General features: G+C 37.7%; 1 protein-coding gene across 1 annotated transcript in view; it reads left to right on the top strand.

Annotated features, from left to right (window-relative positions):
- The first annotated feature begins 8,639 nt into the window (after positions 1-8,639).
- The window catches only part of TOX (thymocyte selection associated high mobility group box), a 254,818-nt gene continuing 242,796 nt past the window's right edge, over positions 8,640-20,661 (top strand). Inside the window, exon 1 of the mRNA XM_026843607.1 lies at positions 8,640-8,664. The gene's annotated coding sequence lies outside the window, so the exon portion shown is untranslated. The remainder of the gene's footprint in view (positions 8,665-20,661) is intronic.

The following is a 20,661-nucleotide window of genomic DNA, read 5'->3' as shown; positions in this document are numbered from 1 at the left end:
TTTATTTCAATACTATGCACACATTTTAGATGACCTTAATAATCTACCAGTGATTTTAGTTCTTAGGAGTGACCCTCTTTTTCAGAGTCAGGCTACTCAAACTTTTCAAATCAGATCCAGTAAAGCAAACAAAGCAGAAAAGGTATTAAAGGATATCCTTAGCTTGAAACGTATGTTAAAGCACTTTACTGAATAGAATGAAGCTAAAGACATGCTTGAGGTCTTTCTTGAAATAGGACTTATATCACACCATGCAATCATAGAGTCATGGTAAAAGTGTAGACATATACAAAAAGAGACAGATAAATTTTGACAGTATTTAAACTAACGCAATAACCATATCAGTGCTTTAGAAGCATTGAACATTTCACCATGTTTCAGACTTTTAGTTCATGAGTTTCATTTCTAAGCATATAACTGCATCTCTTTTCTTTCATGCCCATCAGCTCCTAAAGTTTCCATACATTTATGAATTTAAAAAAGAAATCTTGTAATGTCCTGAAAGGAAGAAGAAATATGCTACATTGTGCTGGTTTGGGCTGGGGTAGAGTTAATTTTCTTCATAGTAGCTAGTATGGGACTGGTTTAGATTTGTGCTCAGAAGTGTCGATAACACAGGGATGGTTTAGTCACTGCTGATCAGTGCTCACACAGAGTCAAGGCCTTTTCTGCTTCTCACCCTCCCAGCAAGGCTGGGGGTGCACAAGAGGTGGAAGGGGACACAGCTGGGACAGCTGACCCCAACTGACCAAAGGGGCATCCCACACCATATGATGTCATGCTCAGCATATAAAGCTGGGGGAAGAAGGAAGGGAGGGGGACATTCAGATGATGGTGTTTGTCATCCCATGTAACCATTATGTGTGATGGAGCCCTGCTTTCCTGGAGATGGTTGAACTCCTGCCTGATGGTGGGAAGTGATGAATGAATTGCTCTTTTTGCTTTGCTTGTGCACATTGCTTTTACTTTACCTATTAAACTGTTATTATCTCAACCCACAAGTTTTCTCACTTTTACCCTTCTGACCTCTCTTCCATCCTGCCATGGGGGGAGTGAGCGAGTGGCTGTGTGGAGTGTAGTTGCCAGCTGAGGTTAAACCATGACACAGATAAGAACTTCATGTGTCCTAGTTCAGCTAGGATATGGTTAAGTTTCCCCAGCAGAGAGAGAGGGAGAAGGGATCTCCAGCAGGGTTATTCATACCATGCTGAAGTTAGGTCCAGGGGTGGAACCTTTTTACTTTCTCTTTGGTGGGCTTGGTGGCGGGAAGCTGTTCCGTGACCATTTGCGGTATTTCTCTGTATATCTTTTGTCTTGTTCACTGTTATTGCTGTTTATTATTGTTATCATTGCCACTGTTGTTGTTCAGATTGTTTATCACACTGTTGTATTAAATTTCTTCTTATTTCAGCCAGGGGTCTGTGCTTAACTTCCAGCCCGACTGGCTGCGGGTGGGGGAAGGGCAACAGCAATGTGCTCTCCGGTCCCGGCAGGGCTTAAACCTGCACATCATGGTAAACTGAAAGGAAGAGAAAGTGAGGATCTAGTAAACAACCTACGGCTGTGACCAATGAGGAGAGTGGAGCAGGTCCAGTGATGATGACTGGGGTCAGGACGTCAGCAGACATACGCAGGGATGAGGCAGGTCCAGGGTGAACCTGGGAAGTCATGTCAGCAAGTAGGGGCTGGGGTGCGACATCCCCGGCCAGGCACAGATGCAGACGCAGCACAGCTCAGTTGAGTACCATGGTGCAGGGCCAGAGCTGAAATGCAGATAAATGCAGTTCCTGAGTCAAGTAGGGGAGGGCCACAACAAAGTTTCTGAGGGCTGTTTCCCATCAGGCTGATGCAGGTCCCCCAGGCATGGGAGCTGGTCCTTACACCTGCAGGAGAGGCTGCTGAGCCTGGGAGGCACACAAGTTCCTTGCTGGATGGATAAGGAAGGTATGGTGCCAAGGGATCAGACTCACCTAACTACACTAGATGCCTCATCTAATCAAAAGTAAATGTCAATGACTGGATGAGCAAGTCTGAAACCTTGCAGAGTAGGCATCTCTCTGCAGCTCTGAATTAAGACTGCTGTATAAAATTGGGACTCAAAGCCTGCCCCATGTCTTCTTTTCTTCAAAGGACCCACTTAAGTTACATCATAGCATGGTGGAAGTGGTGCAATCTATCTCATACCAAATTCTGTCTCACATCCTGATATTTATTTCATCTGCTTAAAATGTAGGCTATATCCCAATGTTGCCTTTACTGATGGTTTAGCAGCACCTTCCCTTTGCAGTCTAACTGGATTCTTGGACCTTGCAGTTTTGGCATAAACTTCAATTTTGGCTGAAGGTCTTCCATTTGGACTGAAGAGAGATGGTAGACTGTCCTTTCACCTCTACTGCTTTTCTGATGGCCCAGGAGGCAGCAACACAAGGTTTGAACTCCAGCAGGGCACCCTTCCAAGTGAATGGCAAAGGATAAATGAACATTGTTCTGCCTCTTTTTAAAGCAAGGGCTGTAACCACAAAGCAACTGTATAAAAGGTGGTCATCACCATAGGAAGTTGGGGTTGAAAAATTAAAGAGCAAACAAATTTGCCTTGTCAAAAGAGACAGTTCAGTGACAGGGGTTGGGAAATCAAAAGGCAGAAAGGCAACTGACTCTCAGCTAAAGGAAATTATGAATTCCAGTTGCCAGCTTATCTGCTCTTTACTGAAAAAGTCCAGGAAAATACAATCAGATGAGTGAATTTCCCAGTGACTTAAATCTTGTGCAGTATCCCTGACCCAGTGTCTTCCCTTCAAGCATAAATCTTACATGTAACTTCTTTTAGATTATATGCCATTATAAGAACAGTGAAAAAGAAACTATGTTGCAACCAACTGCTGGGAAAAAAGCCACAAACAAATGTTTGGTAATTAATGATTCATGGTGAAGTCAATTTAATGAATGTATGAGTGTATGGAGAACGGTGGGACACTAGGAGGAAGGCTTTCATAGGCCACTCAAAACAAAAGACAACACTCTCCTGAATGCAGGAGCTCACTGGAGACCACCCAAGATGGGCAAAACTACTCCTGTCAAAAGAGCGGAATGAAAGGAGTCAGGCACAGCTGGTGGAAATACACAGTAAAATTTCTTGAGGATTATTTATAATTATATTATGATAGTCACAAGAGAGAGGCTGAACTTGTGTCCTGATGGAAATTGATTACCCTCCACAAGGTGTCCCTAGGAGAGCCTCCAAACTGAGCCAATGTTTCCAAAAGACAGGCTGGCTTCTAGTCATATCAGGTTAGCAATGTCCTCTCCTTCTAGCAGTGTAAAAGCCAGTCTAATCAGGTGTGAAGCATTTGATGTATGGAAAAATTAACCAGCATCTAGAGAGAAAACCTGGCACAAGATGAAGAAACCTGGCAGCTGAGACAATAGACCTGGCAAAATTCACAGGAGTTTCATTCCAGTTTTGTTGAAGGTAATTCTTTTCTGCTTTCTATTCTACATAGACTATCTTTTATTTTCATTCTAGGGTGTAAATCCAAATAAGTAAGCAAGCTAGTCTGCTCTGTGCCATGATACCAATCTGCAGGTAACACAAAAAGAACTTTCCATTTATTTTGCTCTAAACTCTTTGTTTTAAAACATGCTCCTAAAACTAATTTTACAAGCATCTTTTTATGGAATATAAATATTATGAGTTAAAGTATCTGAGATTATATGAATTATGAAGTAAAGGCAAAGTAAAGTCTTACTATAATAAGTGGTCTCTCAAACCAATGGAAATAGTATTTTTTTTTTAATAAAGCACTTAGCTAAAATCAGTGTCTTGCTGACTGGAGAAGAATTGCTGATGGAGTCTGGCAGCTCTTTTGTAGAATTATTTGTCTAAACAAAGAATCTATGCAATGTTTTTTTTCAAACCAAAACCAAGTATCTACACCTAAGATTTATTTACCATTGTGTTTCACCCAAAGACACTCTCTCTTAGGTCTTTCTGAAGATCACTCTTTTCTGGCTGCCCTTGGATTTCTTCTGCTTTTTCCTTGAAACGCCTGTTGATTTTTTTTCTTTTTCCTGTCTGCACATAACTCCCTCAGGAAAAGAAATTACACCAATCTCTCTCTCATCCCAAACTCTTCTCATACATTTCACCTTCCTGCATGTGGTCAGAGTTTGGGGAAAGAGTTCCTATTGTTTTATCTACTTTTCCCCAAAAGATGTAATTATATTTTTTTTTTACTCACTAGTGGCTGTACCATAGTTCTGCCTTACCGAGATTTTCATATAAATCTTAGAATAACAAGACACATCTAGAAAAAAAAATAAATGTTTCTTCCTTGCAAATCTAACCTAGATGAAGGCACTCGGTGATGAGCAGTTCAGTTTTCCAAACACACAACTGAACATCCATGCTTTAGACCAGCTTGATTTGTAACCATGTATTTTCCTCCTACAACAACGTGGTAACCTTCACTGGTAATTAACATCTTTAGCAGGATGGTTAGAGCTTCACTAGCATCATTGTTCTCACTCTGCTCTAGAAGAAGCTGAAGTACTTTCTACAAAAGCAGTAATATCAACTCCAAACTTAATTTGCTCAGGTACTGCTATCACAGAAACAGAATTGTGTTGTACTGTATTGATCCTACACTGGCAGTAATTACAGAAGCTGAAGCAGCTGCTCCTACATGTGGTAGATGTGCATCCACATGTGCATGTCATCAGTTTCTATTACAGAGGAAATGTGGTGTCATATTTACATATATATAGTGAAGATGTACAGTAATTTGAAGAAGCTTGCTTATCATGGGGATATATGCATGCCACTATCACTGGACACTTCTAGTATAAGAATGTCAAGGCATGGATCCAGAATGTGGCAAAAGTACACAGAAGCAGATAAATATGTGGTAGACAAAATATGTGGGACAGATGGGAGGATATTCCAGTAGAGACCCTCTATAGGGAGCGTAGCTCTTACAAACTGAGTGCTGAGAAAGTGGAATATATCTCTGCAGTCTCTCTATTCATAAGATGGGAAAAAGTTGAGGCAGGACAATTAATAGTGTGATGATATCACAACACCATTTTGACTAATAAGCAGTAATAAGAAATGTTTCCAAAACTGCTGTGAGACAATTTTAATGAAGTTGTGTAATGAAGCTGGCTCTGATCCTCTAGCATACTGGCATGTGAATACACAAGGATATGTGCACCTACTCACAAGCTAGGGACTACTGACATCTGGAAGAAAACTCTTCCAAACCACTACAAATCAGCAGCCAACAAACTCTATACTGATAAGCAAACTGTCAGTATTGAAGTAACAGAGGTTTGAAGACAATTGCTGATGTGATTTGATTATGAATGCTGAATTTAGCTCACTTTCCCCAAATTAAAAAAACAAATTAGCAAACATCTCATTGCTGGGGCTAGGTTCAAAGGCAGGAAATAAGAACCAAGTACATCTCTTTTACTGAACTATACAGTCATAGGCATGGAGATGTGTGACATTCTGATGGAGCAAAATGATGCTGTGCTGTGCTGCAGTATGCATTGTCGTTAGACTACGTACTTGCAATGATTTGGAGAAGCAGCTTTTACAATTTATGCATTTTCATTAATATCATGGAATCCTTCTTCTGCTTTCTCCACTCCTGATTCTGATACATAGATCTGTGGCCTGAACTTCATCCAAATCACAGAATATTTTTGTCAAACTTTTATTTCTTTCTGCCTGGACCACTATTCACTTACACTGTTGGCTGAGACAGAATGTCCTACCAAAGGTACAGTCATTTCTTCCACAGAGAAAGAAAATTTCCTCCTTAAGCTCTTTATCTTGACAAAGGCAGACATTGATACATTTTTTCCTTTGGCGTGCCTCTATTTCATCCCTGTACAGCAACGTTCTCGGATATCATCATACAAAGAAATGTGGTAGATGCAATTAGTTTAAAAGAGACGGGACCAGATGCATTTGAGGGGGCTGGGTGTCAGGACAATGAGTCTGAGTCTGTCCCACTGGTGGCATTTATTTGTTATTTCAGGCTTAGGATGCTTCATGAAGTGTTAAGTAAGCTGGAGAACCTTGATCAGGTCAGGCAGCAATTTCCAAGGCCTTTAATAAGAAACTATACAGCCACACTGGGAATGAATGACTGAGAAAGACAGCTATAGGAACAGCAGTAGGGAGTCTGCAACCATCTCAGAAATCTTGAATTTAACCTGTAGGAAAATCTTGAGATTTGACAGCCAAGAGAAAAGACATTTTGTGGTGAAAAGAAATAGGGTATTGAACCAGCATATGGAGCTTGTGGATAATAATGCCTTCACTTGCTTGTGCTCCATATCCTGGACAATGTCATGAAATACAGATATTGTGTTACCAACAGAAAGTGCCAAGAGGCCCTGAAGGGACTTTTTCACTTGATACTGCCACTGGGATTTATAAGTCAACCCTTTATCCCACCTGCACAAGCAAACCCAAATTACAAACACACATAAGCCCAATTTTAAGGACCTTGTGCCTGACAGGTACAATCCAAGGAAGATTCCAAGACAAGCATGAAATGAAGTAATAACTGAACAAACCTTCATTTCTTTCAAATTTCAGATCTGAATACACTTCTTTAACCTGTTTCACTTGCTTATGAGTTTCTCTGCCTGCATCATCCTTCTACCCCTTCCTCTCCTAACACTAGATGGGAATCTGTAGCATACCTCAACAAAAAGACAGTGAAATTACATCATACATAAGGTTGGTGCCAAAGTGTTTTAAGACTCTATGCACACTTACAACAGTACTTAATTAACATAAATTATACTTTATTACCAACTACAATGTCTATCCTAAATTTAGTAACAGTAACATCATGATATATTCACAGCTGCATTCATGTGAAGATCATTGTGTGTTAGGCACATATGACACAGTGAAGCTCACCAACAAGGGAGAGAAGTGCAGTAAATTTCATGAAAGTCAAAAGAAGCAAATGCAAATGAATAGTTGGTTTTGGTTTTTTTTTTTCATTTTGTTTACATTTTCTGGGGAGTCAGTTTCAGGGTGGAAACTCCTGGCATTTGAAACCTCACTTTCAGAATATTTGAAGAGTCGTTGGGGTAAAATGAAATTGTAGCTTCACGAAGGCCTAAATGTGTCAGTCTGTATAAAGTAAAGCTGAGTATTGTTACATCCTTGATGGAGAGAACTGCTGAATAGTACAACCACTCCCCATTGCTAGAATGGGTGTTGTGTACAGCTGTTTGGACAGGACGTGGAGAGAAAGAAGGTGGTGCTGTTCCCCTTGTTAATTTTTCACCTGGACTGTTTGGATCTGAAGATGTCTTCTGCGCATATGACGTGTTTGAACTTTTTGACAAAGATCTGCAGTTCCCTCAGACACTTGCAAAGCCCCAGAATAGATAGCAAGCATCTCAGAGCTCCCATCTTTGATACACTCCTGCAACAAATGTACACCAGGGTGGGCCAAACAGGGGCACACAGCCCCACAGAGCTAAGGAATTATGTGCAAGGAAGCTTGGGCTTACACTGGGGTTATGCTCTCCAGTCTCCTGCTGTGTGAGCTCCAGAGCGATTTTTAAGGGCTGCTTCATGGGAATTGTGTTGTCATGGCTGGACTCAAGGTATGCAGCACTCATCTGTTCAAAAAAACAACGGGGGAGAAATCTCTAGTAGATGAAGCCCTTGAGAGAGTCTCTTTTGACTCTTCCTAGGCTTTTTAGAACTGAGAAATCAAGCTTAATTGGAATTTAAAGACATTATATGGTATGAATGACCGATGACACTCGACAGTTGAACCTGAATCAAAAGAACAAAACAAGTAATTTATAGGAAATATTTCAAAAGAGAGCATTTAATTATCTTTAAATATTTTCTATAAATCCCTCAGATCTTTCAATCATTATTCAGAGTTCATAAATAACAGTAATGCCCATTTAAAGATATGACAAAAAAGTGCTTTTCCACAGAGTTGCAAAAGCTAATGCACTTTTATATCCAAGTACATTCCTAGACTTAATTAAATGTTGTAAAATACCCTTTAGTTTAATTGCATGTACAAACATACAGACAAAAAGAGAAAACAACTGAGTTTATTCATTATCTTAATCATGGCAGCTGTGTACAAAAAGATCATATGAGGTGAATGGGAGCCTGACTTCCTTGATCCTTACTAGTTTCTCTTCCCATGTGTAAACTACCTTTGAAACTATAAACAAGTAACTTAATAATAATAATACTTGAAAAAAATAAATTATTTTAAGGCAGCTAGGCAATTTCTGGCAAGTAGTCTAAACACAGAAAACTGTTCTGTAAACTCAGAAATAGCTACACTAATAAAGTACAGTCATGATCTACAACTTACATCAGACTTCAGCTGACAAAACTCACTTTCAAAAGGCTTAAAAAATTGTTACAACCTCAATGAGGTACTGACAAAAAAAAAGAGTAAATTTTAAAAAAAGCATTTACACTGTGGATTATTTCATAAATGCTGTCAGTCCACTACGCATTTTATGTTCTTCACAGATTATGACTGATCCATGACAATCCTGAGACGGGCCAATGTAGTTGCAGTATTATGGCTTTAAATGTAATATCGGACATCACCATGAGAAAAGAATACCCCCAGGAGTCGAGGACAGAAGGTAATACAGTGGCTCTTTCAGTGGTGTGGGAGACATGGCAAACTGCTGCATAGCTGAACAGTTCCCCTTTGTTCTCCGTTCAGCTATGGATCCGATTTCTCTGAATTGGGCTTATTACAATAAATATAGATGCACAACATGATTATTTATGGGAAGAAAACAGACAAAAGAGGTTGAGTTGCTGGTACCTAAAACCTCATTTTCTGAGCTTCTCCCCTTGAGGCCCTTTTCATTTGTTGCACCATTGTATTCTCATTGTTGCTCAATGATACAAGCCTAAGCTGTTCATCAATTTACCCACTCCCCCAATCTCTTTCTCTCTCATGTGTGCTTCCTCTCTCTTCCCATGCTAATAGTTCCCCTGAAATCCTATCACTTTGCTGGAGGATTGATGTAAGTCTCCAGCAATTAACATAATTACAAGCCTGATTATCTTCTAATTGCATTATGAGTATTTGGTTATTCACTACACAAATTAGAGAAAATTAAAGAGGAGCAAGATCCTGTGGTGTGGGCGGTATGCTTTCTAAACTGTTATAAGCATCTGAAAGCTGTGAGATAACAAGAAGGTGAAGACGTTTTATATTCCTATTGGCTCTCAGTTGTTCCTGTCACTGTACATTTTTTTTTTTCTTCTTCCAGTGTTTCATGTCACTGAAAGATGTGGTACTATTTCTTTTGTTTGTGCAAGTTGACTAACAACATGCAGTAAACTAAAGTAAATGCCATATTTTTCTATATAGATTTGGTAAAGTAAAATGATAGGTAGAAATTTTTTAAAAAAGGCACCTAGAGGACAGGCTTCTGTACTACTGAGAAACATCAATAATTCATATATATAATTAAGGGATACTGTTTGTTGTGACACAGGAACATAACAGTAAACAACATCAAGAATTACAAGTCCTTGCCTGTCTCTTCCTAGTGTTTCTGAGGTTACTGCATTATTACTTAAATAAGCAGGGATAAGTTTAAATGGTGAGTAATTACTAGAGGGCAGTTTTAAACCTGAACAGCACTTTGATGGGGCATAACCAATATAGGACAGGAGTCACTTTACCAGCAGCAATGAAAAGTACTTGAAATGTACAGAATGAAAATTTATGGAGAGAAAATTAAGTAATTGGATACATCTGAAAATTAGATTTTTAAAAGGAAATACATGGAGTTTGCCCAAAATATGAAAAGAAAGATGTATGACATGGAAAGGGAGCAAAGACTTACAGAAAGGGTTGTAGCTTCTGCTGTTGGGGTTGAAGACTAAGACTGCTGCTGGAAAAACAGGCACCTCATGCCTCACGCAGGACTAACCACCCTGTTGCACACACCAGACAGCCAGTGAGGTAGGAGGTGGGGAGGCCTGTTCAAAGCAAACCAGCTGAACTCCCCTGAGCAGTGCTGTGAGCACCCTTTGTTGTCTTCCACCCTAAGTAACTGCCAACTCTTCCCATGTTTTGGGATAACTCAGTACCTGTCCTGTTATGAGCCAAATCCTGCTGATGGTCTCATGGGAGCCTTTTTCATCTTATAGACATGTTTTAATAGAAGTTTACCCGCCAACACTCAAAGGTGGAATCCTGAATTAATTTACAGGATATAGAAATGGTCAGTGAATATAACTTTGGCTTCTGTACCAAGGGACCTCTAGTTCCCTCCCAGTCTCAAGATTTCCAGTTAGTGCAACTGGCACCCAGCCACAAGGGAATAAATTGATGACATCTGCTTATTTCTAAAGGGTCAGCAAACAGTCCTTGGTCAGGATTTTGCCTTCTGACCAAAGAACTGGATAGTGTGAAATTCAAATGTGTGACCTAAGGTTTTGCTTCTGTAAAGCATCCACTATGGAAAACCATTTCTACTCGCATAATTTCCTTGTACTTGTGTCATGGTTTAACCCCAGCCAGCAACTAATCATCACGCAGCCGCTAGCTCACTCTTACCCCCTCCCAGTGAGATGGAGAGGAGAATCAGAAAAAAAGTAAAACTCATGGGTTGAGGTAAAACCGGTTTAATAATTAAAATAAAATAAAATAAAATAAAATAAAATAAAATAAAATAAAATAAAATAAAATAAAATAAAATAAAATAAAATAAAATAAAATAAAATAAAATAAAATAAAATAAAATAAAATAAAATAATGATAATAATAATAATAATAATAATAATGGAGAGGAATATAATTAAAAAAAAAAAAAAGACAATTGGTACACAATGCAGTTGCTCACCACCCACTGACCTATACCCAAGCAATGATTCCCCCCCAACCAACTCCGCCCAGTTTATATTCTGAGCATGATGTTCTGTGGTATAGAATATCCCTTTGGCTAGTTCAGGTCAGATGTCCTGGCCAGGATTCTTCCCAGCTTCTTGCGCACTTGCTTGCTGGCAGAGCATGGGAAACTGAAAAATCCTTAATTTAGGATAAGTGCTACTTTGCAACAACTAAAACATCAGCGTGTTATCAACATTCTTTTCAGACTAAATCCAAAACACAAGTACTCTACCAGCTACTACGTAGAAAATTGACTATTCCAGCTGAAACCATGACAATTTGCCTGGTGCATTCCACTGCATTCTCCTCCAGCTTTGTTTGGAGACTTAGGAGATAAGGAACATAACTTTCTCAAGCAAGAGAAACATATACTGCAAAACTCACTGCTGTTTACATGTGCTGTCCAGAATATTACCAAAGACCTTCCATCAAAAAAATCACTAGTAATATTCCCTGTCTCCAAATACCTCCTATTGCTTGAGCCAGTAGTTGCAAAAGTAGAAGTGTGGATCCTAAATAGGGCCACAATCCTGCAAGTAGGTCTAACCTAAATAGGCTTACTTTTGGTGGGTGAGGTACCCACTCTAAATGTCCCAGGGTCATCGATGGGATCAGGCTCTACACTCAAATTGAAGTGATGATAACAAAATCTAGCCATTCCTTTTTCAGCTTTTTTCAATATTGCACCCTTTATTTAGCACTCTGGTCCTAACTGTAAAGGAAGTTGCAACATTTCAAAGAGTTTTTGATTCACCTCATATCTTAAAGCAAATTGAATGTCAAACTGTGGATACAACTTCTGTCAAGGTCTCTAATAACCTCATTTCCCTTTGAATACTGTAATTCACAACTGAAGAAACATGCTATTTCTCATTATAGAGGACCAAAGGAAGTACTATTAGTTTACATAAAAAAGACAACATCACACATTTTTAAACAATGGCAGCAAATCTCCTGGATTTTACAGGCAGTAGGGCCCATTCCAGGCCTTCTGCTGGACAAGATAAAATGTACTTCAAAATACAGCAAGACAACATTCAGCCAAGTAACAAAGGTCTCCTATGCAGAATTCAGCTAGTACTGTTACTACATACATGCCCTAAAGTTTCCCTTAAAACAAAATGAGATCTGTCTTATCTGAACTTCTCTATTCATATCTCCTTGGGATGGGCAGGAAAGGAATGCCTTTTTTTCCACATCCTCTAGGACATAGAAGTATGTCTTGCTCAGTAGAGCTCTCAAGGTCCATGACTCCTGGACATTTAGTGATGAAAGAAGTTGGTCATTATTAAAAAATCAATTTAATACAAATTTAAAGGGGAAAGGTGAGAACAATCTTAATTATGTATCATTCTAGCACAGACATAAAAATATTCTTCATCAAGAGGAGAATTTTCTTAAATACAAATGAACCATGTATACATATATTCATTTGCTGCTGCCAAGTGTGTGTAGAAAACTATCTGGGAACATATCACCACATGCTTGAACTGATCCATCTAGACAGAAAATACAGAAGACATACACCATATGACAGTTTAACAGATAATTTAAAAGTATTTTTCAAGTGGGTTTAAAATAGATGCAACATGAAATTGAATTTTTGCAAATAGGTAAAATTTCATATAACTTTTTAAAGCTGTATAACTTTAAGAGCTGTAGACAGTGGGCCAAATTCATCTTTAATGGAAAAACACTCTGAATTTAATGAAAGGCTTCATTGAATTTACTGGCAATTTGCCGAGTTGCCACAGGACTCAGCTTTGCACAGTCTTTTACTTTCGTCCCACTGCCTCTCAAGGTCGTTAGATGTACATATATAGAAGTTTTCATAAGTCCAGGACTGGTAGTGCAAGTGGGTTTCTAATATTGAATAGCCCATGGAGAAAAGCCACCCTGCAATTCTGTCAGGGGAAGTAAACATCACCATTTTCACTGCTGCCTTTGTAAAAGGCCATTTTTTAAATTCTACAAATACTTTGTTCTGAATGGCACCCCTGAAATTTAAACTGAAGCCTGGACTCACTTGAGTTAGAAGCAAATAAATGTGATTTTTTTCTCTTGCACTAGCACTTTACAGTCCCACTTTGCAAGCAGATAAGAATTATGAGCATTTGATTATCGACAGAAGACACATATACTTTCTTTGAAAAAATCCTGTGGAGATAAAATTTCCACAACACAGTGTCTCTGAGACCCAAATAAGTTGCCCATGTGTGTTCTTTACAAGTTATGTTAACAATTTCTAGCAGGCAACAGTCATGGCAGGATAGTCTACAGCCATCTCAGATTGTTTTAAAACAGAAAGCAGTACATGTCTTCGCAGGCAGGCCATAATACTGTGCCACAGCTATCCTTAAATTTGAAGTGCTATCTTCCTTTTTGATGTGAACCTCCTCCACCACAGTGAAAAGCAAACAAAATATTGTTTCCCTGCTTCATTACTTTAGTAAGAAGGATTGACGACAAGCTTAGCTGGCAGGAAAAAAATAATTTATTTCACTGTCACCTTATTTGTTCACCTGCTGCAAGGTAAATAGAAGCTAAGTCACTTTTTATTTATTTAACTTTGCAAGACACCCATACTGACATAGCTAGCATTATCTACTGTATACAACCACTCTATTATACTGATCACACAAAAGAAAAATAGTGTGACACCATCTATAACCAACTTCACTCAATAGTTAACGCTTCTTGAAAACAAGACTTCACCTTTTAGATTTTTGATCACAGTATCTTAATTTTTTTTTTCACTCATCACTTTTCCAATTTAAAATGTGTTTTGAAAATAACGGTAATTTAACTTATTTCATGTTCAAAATCTACTAGGAAAGTAAATGGTCCACAGGTAGGAGTTTTCAGTGTCTGGGTTTTATCTGTTATCAAAGATCTATTACTATTATTAGTAAAATCTCTTTGTCATAACAGTACAAAAAATGTAACTGATAAATATATTTGAAAATGCAGTTAAGAGATAATTCCCATGCTGATTTCTTAAAGAAATTTCCCGCTGGGGTGTGGCTCAAAGCAGAGAAAGTGAGTAGGGATTGTACAGAGATTACTATGTATTAGCGTAAAGCATATCTTTTCCTGTGAAGTGAAGAATGGTATAAGCTCCACACTCAAAATGAGAGTATAAATTTGACTCAACAAAGCAGCCTGCCTGCAGGAGCTTGTTCCACTCTCTCATTTCATAGCACAAATAAAATGCTTTTTTTATCCTGCCTTTGCAAATAGAGTCAAACCTTCTAAGTAAAGTAAAATCTTATATCAAGGGGACAAGCAACAAATTTATGTTTCAGATTGCCTGATAGCGAAATGAGATGCAGGGTAAGAAGGCATGATGGCAAATAGATATAAGGCCACAGAAGTTAATATAGTGAGGTTTGGCTTCATTTTTTTCTGCTTCATGTTGGCTTCAGCACATGCAGGACTGAGCTTTGCGTTGTCACTTTGGTGGATTAGCAATTGGCTCTGACTCTCAGTTAGCCTCTGCACAGGCCTGCTGCAGCCTAGTTCCACCTGCAGCTGGTTTAGCAGGGTGTGCTTTTCCAGAAGTCTGTAAGAAGAACGGAATTCATTCCATTCTTAGCCATAACAAGAAGTTGTCACTGTCTCCATAGATTACAAATATGGGCAACATTTCTCTCTCTGCCGCGTGAATTCTGGTATGCACCATTACTTTGCTTACAGTAAATAAAGAAGTTGCTTACTGCTGCAGTATTTACCTATTGAAATATTACTGTTTCAGGAACACATTAATATCTTTGAAATATTGTCCTTTTTGCTACTTTCAAATTTGTCAGAACTCTATTTTCTAATGACAATTTTGGAAATATGCAGAAGTTTTCTGAGAACATGAACATCTTTTACTCCCCTTGATTTCTCGGGTAGCTGCTCTAGAGCTGGTCTGAGGTTCCATCTTCCAGATGGTCACTTACTCACACATGTAAAAAGATGGGAGTACATTCAGTGGGGGAAACTGAAACTACCAGCAAGAGGGAGGGCATTCACCTAAGTGGAAAAAACAGGTTCAAGACTCTCATGTAAAGCACACAGAAGTAATAACTGACCTTTGTGCTCTCTTGGTTCACACACAAGCACTGGCTGGTGGGGATATGCTAAGTTTTATTCAGTTTTAACCAGAAATCCTCCTTGAAACAAGTTTTGTTGAAATTGGTATATTTCAGGGAAAAGAAAGAATCCTGCCCATTTCAGCTAACCAACATTTTCAGCGAAGTTCTGACACAGTTCTCATGGTAAATAGATATTTTAAAATTTTTATTATGATTCAGTAGGGCTATATTTATGCAGAGTACATTACATTCTGTGTTTATTTAATCTCAGAAGATATAACAGTAATATATGGAACAGTTATGTACAGTGGAAAGACTTTACGTATACATTTGATATATTAATCTGCTATTGTTGTATGTTTATGGAACACCAATAAAAAAAAATAATATTACAACACTTGATCTTTGATGACAATATTATGCTAATAGATCATATTTTATGTATTCTGAAGAGACTTTTTCTTTCCACTATAAAAAATCACCACCTCACAGTATTTTTTCAAGACTGTTGTACACTCATTTGCCAATAGCAGATACTTCATTTTCCTCACAATTTGAGGACCAAAAAGGTAAGGTGTGTTCTGAGGTATACTTCACATCATTCTGGGCCATACTTACATGAATGCTGTGGAGACATCTCAGCATCCTCAGCCACGTTTAAATGCTGGCCTTGCTATTATTTTGCAGAACATGACCAGCAGCCATGACTTTGGTCTCTGCTTTCAAGAATGTAGAGAACTGTTTTCAATGAATCTGTTGGATAAGAATATAAGCTCATTTTCAACTTTTTTTTAAGACACAGTGAATTTTAATATACCACAGTTCTGGACTTGCTATGCTCTTTGGGACTAATAGCAGAGGACAAGTGTAGAGAAAGTAAAGAGCTAGTTTAACATATTCTGGCAGGATGTCCTTGCAAGAGACACCAGGGATCTTAAGTAAGAATTTGATGCTTTCCTCACACTCATATCTTCTATTCTTGACAGGAGCTGTCTGGCTAGCAGTCTACAGAGTGATTCACTTGGAGAACATTTACGGTGAGCCACCCATAAGCTAATAATGGCTGGGAAATAATATCCTGGCACCCACATTTTATCTCAGGATTGCAGAAGGTGGCAGTCACTGTTGTGCCATAATTTTCTCTATTTGCTGGAGAGGGTTTCTTCAGCAATCTGTGCAGAATTTGACTTTAGCATCAGTAGTACTGAGTTGAAATTTATTTCTTCTGTTCACCATATGCTGCTATTACTAAGTAATTTCCTATAGACTCAACCACGCATCTTGCATTAATGAAAGATCTAAACCTCTACAAGCATCTTATTTTTCCACATTTTTCTCATCTCCAGCATCTGGTTGGCCTGAAAAAGAAAGCCTGGGCAAAGAACTACTGACCCCTTTAAACTATTTTCTAAATTTATGAACTACTTTAACATAAAGGATGGCTGCAACATTTTTCATAAGTTTGGATTTTCTGCCTTTTGTTTGTTTTTATGCTGCTTACAGCCTCACTTCGGGTAGTTTAGTTGATTTTTGAAACCTTAGCTGAGGATGTTTAGAACTGCCAGAACCCTGCAGAAAAGGCTTACGTAATCATGGCTGAATCTTCACAGTTTGGTGAAGAAAGCATAAAAAGTTCTCACTTGTGAGATTCTGTTTTTCCATTCCCCCACTTCAGTGGACAAACTTTCTTGCTGTGACACACTTGATCTTTTAAGATGTTGAAAGAAATTAGATGAACTCATGAAGGTTAGGGCTACCAGAAGCTACTGCTGAACATATGCGGGCATATCAAATGAAAGACGATACTGTACTTGCACTGTTTGCTACAATCTACTTACACCCTTCATGGGTTATCTTCTGAAATAAGAGGAAGTGTGTCCCAGTATAGTAATTCTTACAAACTATATTTAATCTCCTTAAACTTCTTTTCTGTATTTTGAAATTAACCAGAATACTTTCTGTCTGACTAATTAGACCAACATTCTTTTAAGAGGTCATCAGTTTGCTTCATTTTCAAATTTACTTTTGGACAATTATCTAATGCAACTACTTCAGTACCTTTAGGTGCCTGTTACTTACCATTTCTTTCAAGTTATTTTGATAAATGGACGTACTGATGTTTGCTAATCACAGAATGAGATTTTAGAGAACATATTTGAGACATAGACCAGGAGTTTTCACATATGCGACAATTAAAGTGAAAAACACTGTATGGAATTCATTCACCCTCTGGAGAATACAATCTACAGGGACTCTGGGCTTCAAAATATAATGTTATATGGAAATACAAGACACTAGCTCACCTTGTTCCTGCTCCACTCCGGTAAAACACATCCTTTTAACAAGAACAAAATCTCATGGATTTTGCATTTACTGGCAACAGCCAGTGATGGTGATTTCCATGCATTTCTTTTTTTTGTCCTCTAAATTTCAAGGCAATTTAAAAAATGTATTTCTGCCTTCTTCTAGGTACTGTAGACCTAAGGGAAACTTTAATAATGCCATTGAAAAAGTAAATACATAAATAAATAAATAGAAAGATACAATGTGCTCTCCACCATCACACACTCACTCTTATGCCTTTTCTCCTCCTTCAAGTCAATCTTTCATAAGACTCACTAAATTCACTGGGGTGCATATTCTACTCAGATGTCTTTAAAGCATCTGTCTCCTCTCCCAAAAAATTAGGTTTGTCACAAAAATATTTGTCAGAATTATCTATTTTTAAAATATATTTTAGTTTGCCTCATTTATCATAGTAGTATGCCTAATAGTAATCATACTAATATTGTAATAATTAATAATTATTAATTGTATTATTTTACCATTCCTGCTGATCATCCACTTTAACTTGTCTGGCAAAGATATGCTTTAATGAAATATATGAACTTAGTGACTAAGAATAAGGCACTATGACATGGTGTAGTCACTAATTTGTCTAAATGAAATGCCAGTGGAGGCTATCTTCTGTCTTTCCCATTTCATTTGAGATAATAATGATAGTTTGGTTAATACAGGACCTTAGGCTCCTTAAATGGCTGCTGGTCCATTACATTTGGAAACACTACCTAAATAGGGTATGAAATCAATTATTCATTTTTTACAGAGACATTAATGAGGGCAAAAAATTAAAGCTGAACTTAACCCTTCTCAATAGTTAAATTTAGCATCTTAAATACAGAAAATACTGTATTAAAGATAAACACTGAAATATGTTGAAATGCATATTATACATGAAGTATTTTATTATTAACCTTGCCTGACATCTAGTACACACTTCAGAAAAGCTCTTTTGGCCTCTACTTCATTGATTTTAATGGAAACCAAAGGCCTATTCTATAAAGTACATATAGAAGGCCATATACCACAATGCAAGTAATTTGGCATACATCCATAAGTCTTGAAAGGAGAAGCACTTAGAAGTGTGAATGTGAATTGCTTTGCAATCTGCAGTGTAGTAATATAGCTGTCAACCATATTTCATGTTGTGCAGGACTACGGATAGAAAGCATCTCTGGAAAGACGTGTTTTAACTAGCAGAGACTGAATGACTGACATCCAAATACACTTTTTTCTGTTGGGGTCTAAAACATCCTATCAAGAAATCCTATGGAGAAGACTACATTTCATAGAACATAGGAAACTTACCTAAAGTGTGGATGAAAAAAACCCACCTTCTACACAGTGTGCATGTAATATTAAAGAGAGAGAGAGAATTCACGTACTTGCATACAGCCAGAAATGTGAAAGTTGGTGGTTTTGGTTTGGAGGGTCTGTGAATCCTTATAAGGTTTCAATTCCTCCTGAGTATCTACCCTTGAGTTTTACTTTGGGTTATGGGGTGAAATAAATAATACTCAAAACAATACCCATTAAGTTACCAAGATGCTTTCTTCAAGATGAAATCAATAAAAACCACAAAGTCTTGGCAGCATTTCTACCTGAAATTATCTTTTCTAATATTCTCTGGCTATTTAGCTTCACTGAAAAGTTTACAAATTTTGATGAACCTCATATGCGTTCTAGTTTTGTAGCAGATCATGAAGAAATGGACGTGTCTACTTGCTCTGCTTTCATTATGAAAGCTTCCCCACCGTTTATATACGGCCATCTAAATCAGACCGTAGTGGCTAAATTCATGCATTAGAGTCATCTGGGATTTTAAAAAGATGAATTTGACTTCTGTAGCACAATAACATGACTTATGTTAAACTCTTTATTTTCTGACTCAATTGGGTATCTCGCTTTCAACTACACTTTGATGTGCTATGTGTTCTGAGCAAGCCACCAGATTTCTCTATGGTGCAGTTTCTTCCTATCCTGTAATATCAAGATAATGTTTACTCAGCTTTGTAAAGGTGCTTAGACAATTTAGGATGAATGACTAAAAACAAATGATTGCTATTATGTTCTAACAACTGTATGAGCCATAAAAAAAAAAAAAAAAAAGTGTAGCATTCACAGAGCAGGCATTTTAAAATGAAATGGGTTTTAAGCATTCAGATTCTGGGAGGAGGGGGAGGGTTTGAGTTATATGCCCAGTAATATTGCATTCAATGCAGTATTGCTGCATAAATGGAATTAATCTTTTAAAAACCTGTTCACCTCTCGAATAAGACTTAGAATTTAATAATCAGTTTAAATCGGTTCAATTAGGGATGTAATCCAAATAACTTTTCTCAATAAATTATTAAAAGAATCTCTCTGCATATTTGGTGTCCTGTAGTCTCTACACACAGAGTACATGTTTTACTTTAATTTCTCCCTGCTTTTCAGAAGCTAACTATAATTAAAAAAAAATGTTAAAAATTGTTAAGAAGGAAACCAAAGCATTTGATGACAGCTAAAACCAGGGTCAGTGTCTGATTCACTGGCTCTTTCCCAGGCATGAGACATGTTTTCCCCAGGGGTCATCAGGTCCAGGCAAGCTGCATTCTTTCTGCCAGGCACTTTGTAATGTGCAATGAACAGTGTCATTTATTTTCATTTCCTCATACTTAATTGCATGCTTCTTGCTTCCAATATTAAGCCAGAAGGCAGGTGGTAGAAGCAGTAAACTAAACTACTACTAGCTGTCGGAGTTACGGACCATGCTACTCTCCTCTGGAAACAACCCAATTGTTTACAATTCAGCAGAAACTGCTGAACTGGAAAAACACTTGCTTCCATTGCACATTCAATAGAGATTTTTTCTTTTATTCTGAAAAAAGAAAAACAAAAAATGATACTCTATGCTTAGCAAAACGCAAGCTGCGTAAATTTATCAACATTTTATCACAGTAACAGAAAGCAATATATTAAGTTATTGTTTTGGTAAATGTACCAAAATGATTTTTAAGGTGTAGTTGTATGGCTGCTTTAACCAAGTAACATGCTAGTAATGATACTTCTGGAATTAATGAATTCAGTACTAAACTATTTAAGAATTTAATAATTATGCCTGAATATAGAAATAAGACGTTTATCAGGTATGTAAAATTTAAGCTTCTCATATCTGGAATTCAATTATTTCATTCAATGTGGAAGTTAGCATTTATTTCATTTTCCCATATTATAATCAATTAAATTAAGTTTTGTCAAAGACCCCCTTAAAGAACTTACTTAAATTCATCTTCATGGTGCATCCAGGCTTTATTTCTGGTGTA

Source organism: Athene cunicularia, assembly GCF_003259725.1.
Source record: "Athene cunicularia isolate RWA chromosome 2 unlocalized genomic scaffold, athCun1 chr2_part1, whole genome shotgun sequence".
NCBI classification, from domain to species: Eukaryota; Metazoa; Chordata; class Aves; order Strigiformes; family Strigidae; genus Athene; species Athene cunicularia.
The sequence above is the reverse complement of the archived record's forward strand: the minus strand, read 5'-3'. Positions and strand labels throughout refer to the sequence as shown.